This window comes from Pediculus humanus, genomic scaffold (genome assembly GCF_000006295.1).
Source record: "Pediculus humanus corporis 1103172108253 genomic scaffold, whole genome shotgun sequence".
NCBI lineage: Eukaryota > Metazoa > Arthropoda > Insecta > Psocodea > Pediculidae > Pediculus > Pediculus humanus.
Window position 1 is genome coordinate 515674 of NW_002987822.1, and position 5676 is coordinate 521349.

At 24.5% G+C, this 5676-nt stretch overlaps 1 protein-coding gene across 1 annotated transcript in view; it reads right to left on the reverse strand.

Moving 5' to 3' along the window:
* The window catches only part of Phum_PHUM475260 (FK506-binding protein 7 precursor, putative), a gene marked incomplete at both ends in the record, with an annotated part of 11097 nt that overhangs the window by 4512 nt on the left and 909 nt on the right, over window positions 1-5676 (reverse strand). The gene's annotated exons all lie outside the window — the stretch shown is intronic.

Here is a 5676-nt window from a genome sequence, read left to right on the forward strand (position 1 = left end):
TTTGAAAAAAAAAAAATTTTCTTCAAATATAAATTTCTTCTTTCCCTCCCCCTCCCCACACACTCTCTTCTAATTCCTGTCGTTTTGTACCTTTTTTTTTTCTTTTTCTTTCATTTCTTTTTGTTTAGGATAAGAATAATGGGAAAAAAAGTAGGAAAATCTTAGTTAAACCTTTTCGAGGTTGTCTTGATGAAATATAAACAAATAAAATATTTATCATTCTTTTTAGTTGTCAACTAATAAGTTAAATAAGCCGAGGAATTTGTTTTTTTTTGCGTGTGACGTTACACACGCACGCACGCACTCACGCATTTGGTAAACCTTAAAAAATTTTCACGAAAATGTCTTTTTTATTTCACGTTGTGATGCAAAAAAAAAATAAACGACGACAAGACACGACAAAAAAAATGAAGGATGATGATAATGATGATGATGATGATGATGATGATATTTCTTATTTATTTATATTTAAAATAATAATAATAATAAATTCGCGTTTAAAAATAAATAAAAAGAAAATTTTTTTTTAGGCTTAGGTTAACGAATTTGTTATAATAATAATAATAATTTTATAAATTTACGTGTCGCACCTTCAATCACCGCGAAAAATAATAATAATAATAATAATAATAATAATAATAATAATAATAATAATAATAAAATGAAAAATACTTTTTACCATTTGGAAAATGGTAGGTGTAGGAAAATAGAAAAATTATAAATTAATAACTCGCTCAAGGAAATGATTGTAAATCACGTGGACCCTTTTGTATTAGTAATGCGATTGCGGTTTTCCAAAAAAAAAAATTTTCCCCATCAGAAAACGAGGAAAAATAATATTTTAAAATTTCACGGGGAAAATTTTAAAATATTTTTTTTACGTGTGAGTGTGTGCGTGCGTGTGCGTTTGTTAGGTATATATTTGGTTTTAGAATCGAGGTGTCAAAAATAAAAACATTTTTCCTGTTGTTCCCCCTCCTCCCTCTCCTCCTGTTGTTGTTATTGTAATAATTTTTTTTTTTGTTACTGTTGATTTAAATGAGGGAAATTTCGTTTCGTTAAATTTTCTTTTTTTTTAGAAAAAAATTAAAAAATTGTTGGAAAAAAAAAAAACAGGAAACAGGGATTCGACAAAAGTAACTTTAGAAACATTATCATGGGAATAAGTTTTTATCTTTCTAGTTGAGAAAAAAAAAATAATAAAGAGGAAAAACAAAAAAAAAAAAAAAAAAAAACAAGTCGAAAGCGGTTGTTTTTAAATAAAAGAAAATAATAAAAAAAAAAAAAACGATAATAATAATAATAAAAAAAGTACATCCACTAGATAACTTTGTTTGTTGAATGTGAAATTATGCGAAATGGCATGGAAAAAAAAAAAAAAAACACTTCAAAACGTGCTCGAAATGTCAAAAAAAGATTGCTGGCATTTTCAACTACAATAACAAAATGAAATAATAAAAAAAAAAAAAATCGCCTTTGCAAAATGAAATTTCCCACCTCCCTCCCCCTTCCCCCTCCCCAACTTATTTTTCCTTCTTTAAATTAAATGAAATTTTTCCTCATTTTCCCTCCCTCACTTAGGCAAAATTCCTTTTTTATTTTAAAATTATTTTCCTTAATTTCATAATTTAAGATTTTTTGGAAAATCGAACCGGAAAAACCCGATAATATTAACATACGCACATGTTAATATATATAATTTGATAATAGGAAGGTTTTGTAGTCATAGAGAAAATAAACGCTCTGTTCTCTTTTCCTTTTTTACGTTTTTCTCTTTCTTCTCTCGTCATTTGTTTTTTATTTCTATGTATTGGTGTTTTCCTCTCTCTCTCTCTCTCTCTCTATCTCTCTCTTAGTCTTTTAACATCAAAAGATTTTTAATTAATAATAATAATAATAATAATAATTTAATCATCTAATTACTTTCTTTATTTCGTATCAATGTTAATTAATTAATTATTATACATTTTCATCTTTTTTTTTTTTTTGTTGGTTGACTTATGTTTTTCGTATGGAAAACCGCGGCGAAACCCTCAATTTACAAAAAAAAAAAAAATTTAAATTTAAATTTAACGGAATTCGAAAACGGTAAAAATGGCGTCGAAAACTTTTTACCTTTTCTTTTTTTCTTTCTTTTTGGGAAAAAGCGTAGGAAATTTCAATTACACAAATAAAATTCGATAATTATTATTATTATTTTTTTTTTATTTTATATTTAATTTCGAATTTATTAATTAAAAAAAAAACGAGGGGGAGGGGGAATTTACTAAAAAGAAAGAAAGAAAAAAAAAAGAGCAAAATAAAATTGTTTTTTTCCGGTAACGTTAACAAAAAAAAATTTTTTCTTCTATTTGAGTTTATTTTTATTATAATAATAATAATAATGATAAAAACTTTTAAATAATTAATTTTTTGAAATTCGTTTTAATAATAATAATAATAATAATAAAATATTAAGAAACTTTAGTTGTTTGTATTAAAAAAAAAAAATTTAAAGAAAAACTGAATTATTTGAATATGGATTAAGAACTTTTAATTGAAAGGGGTAGAAAGAAGGTAGAAAGAGGGGAGGAAAAAAGCAGAAGAAAAAAATAAAATTTCTTCCCCCTCCCGTCTTTTTCACCTCGAAAACATTTTCGAAATTTTAATCCTAATTTTTTTTTTTTAGAAATTTTTCTCCCCGAATCGAAATATTTTTCAATTATTATTATTATTATTATTTTCATCGATTTCAAAACGGAATAATATTATTATTATTAATAACTTTCTATTAGAAAAAAAAAAAAAAAATTTAACAAAAGAAAAAAGAAATTTCAAAAAAAAAAAAAAATTATAATAAGTAAACCGTTGTTTGTTTGATTGACTCCCACGTAAACAATAACAAAATTCAAAATGGCGCAGACCCACATTATTATAATTGTTTTTTTTTTTTTTTTTCATTCGTTTGTTTCTACTCACGAATAAAAAAAAAAAATGAATAAAATTTTACTTGAAATATTTTTTTGACACGGTTAAATAAGTTAATAATTTTTTATCGTTTCATTGTTTTATTTTGCTTATTATTTTAAAAAAAAGGAAAAAGAAAAGAAATTTGTCGTTTTCTTTTTTTTTTTAAATTCGTTTTTTACCGTTAGTTAGTTACGATTATTATCGATAGAATGAGTGAGTGAGAGAGAGAAAACAAAAGAAATTTTAAGAGAAGGCGGTGAAAATAATTATTAATAACCGTTTTTTTTCTTCCGTTTACGATTAAACACACACACACGTTTTAAAATTCTTTATTTTTTTTTTTTATAAAATTTTTTGTTGTTTAATTAGAAAACGAAAAGAAAAAAAAGAAATTAATTAATTAATTAATTAATTAATTGTTCATGTTCTCTTATGTCCTACAAAAAAAAAAAAAAAAAGAAAGAAAGAAAAGTTTTCATTTTATTTAACCCATGGGAAAATTTCACGGTATCAAAAAACAACCGAAAATTTTTAAAATGAGTTAAAATAAGAGAAAAAGAGAAAAAGAGAGAGAGAGAGAGAGAGAAAAGGGAAAATGAATTTTGAATGTTAAAAAACAAAAAAAAAGGGGAGGAAAAAGATTAAAAAGTTTTTTTTTTTTTTTCTTTTTTTGCTTTTTACTAATTAAAATTAAATTTTAAATTTCAAATGGTGCAAATAATAAAAAAATATTAAAACGAACGAACGCCATTTTTTTTCTCTCTCTCTCTCTCTCTTTTTTTTCCGTTTGTTTGCTCGAGGTAAGTAAAAACAAGTATTTTTGTGCAAACTTTAACTAATATAAATAATAATAATAATAATAATAATAAATTCACTTTCAGCAAATTTTTCTTTAATTAAAAAAAAAAAAAAAAAATTCGTAATATCAAAAAAAATTTGTTTAATATAAAACGTCGCCATTTTTTTTTTTTTTTTAATATATATTGCAATCGTTAACTATTTTCAACTTTTTTTTTTATTATTATTATTTTTTATTTTATTTTATTTAACGTGTATTTCATTTTAATTAAGCTCGAATTTCTCGTCCTTTTCTTCTTTTTTTTTTTTCTTTTTTTTATTATTAATCTTTTGGGACGAATTTTGTCTTATTTTCAACATTAAACGCGGCGGGAAAAGAAAAAAAAACCCGTTAATTACACGTGTTTGTCACGTGAATTATTTTTCCCAACCGATTTCATTTTCTTTTTTTTTCCTCCCCTTTTTCAAATATAATAATAAGTAAAATTCATCGGTAAATTTTTTTAAGATAACAAAGAATTTCCGTTTAACACTAATGCCACGACTTTTTTTTGTTATTTCAACGTTCGTTAGAGATTCAATTAACTGTAAATATTTTACGTGACACTTTTTTTGTTTTATTTTTTTTTTTTTTAAACATTTATCTTCGATAAAGGAGGAAATTAAACAATTTGTAATGATTATTTTCTTTTTTTTAAAACAAAAACCGCAACAACAAACAACAAACAAGAAAAAAAAATGAGATTTCAGGAACGATTCGGAATTGCGAAACCTTTTTCTTGCCTTTTTTTTTAAATAACCTTACGTAATGTCTTTGTCGACGTCGTTTTAATTTAATTAAATCAAGTTTTTTTTTTTTTATATAAAATTAAACAAAACAAACAACAATTGAAACGAGTACAATAAGGACGGTTAGGAGAAAAGAAAACAACCGCGAAGTATAAAAAAAAAAAATCGAGTCATGTCGGATGGTAAACTCTGATAAAAGTTAATCCGAAGAAGAAATTAAAAGTTAAACGTGTATTAATTAAAAACGAAGAGGTTGGGGGGCAGAGAGGGGAGGGAGAGGGGAGGGAAAGAAAAAAACAAATTTTTTATATCATGGCGTCGGATGATGATGATGACGATGCAGTTATTTAAGTTAAAAAAAGGAGAAAAGAAAAAGTTAACGCGTAATATAATATAAGCATATATCAATTAACAGTTTAGACAACATAATAAAAAAAAAAAAAAAAAACTTTTACTACACCTGGAGGACACGATTAATACGATTGGGAAACTGGGTTGGTTGACTTTTTTTATTTTACGGGTCAAATTTAACTCGGATTATTTAACAACCTAGTTTGACTAGTGCCAACTTTACAAATTTTTATAAAATAAAAATGACCCAAAATGTAAATAAATTTATTACTTTTGCTATGTTTGCAAAAAATTAAATAAAATTTGCTACTATTGGGTATCTCGTAAAAAAAAATTTTTTTTTTGTTCAGCCGGTAAAAAATATTGTTCAGGTTTGATGGAAAAAATTTTTTAAATGAGAATCTTCTCTCTCTCTCTCTCTCTCTTTCACACGCCAAAGTTTATAATCGAATGAAAAAAAAAATTTTTTTCAACGGAAAATATTAAAATAATTTTTAAACTTTTTTTTTTTTTTTACCTTTATTACACGAGTAAGTAAAGAAAATTTTTTTTTTTTTTTAAATCAAAAAAATTTCCCTTTTTCCCTCCCTCCTCCCCCCGCCCGTCTTTTCTTTTCCTTAAAAGAAAAAGTTTAAAATTAACTTTTTTTTTTTTTTTTTTATTTAAAGTTAAAAAGCTTTAAATGTTTTTCCTCTCTCCTCCACCTCCATCCTCATCTCCTTTTTCATCTTTTTAACGTATAAACTAAAGTTTAAAACGATCGGGTTTTCTCTCTCTCTCTCTCTCTCT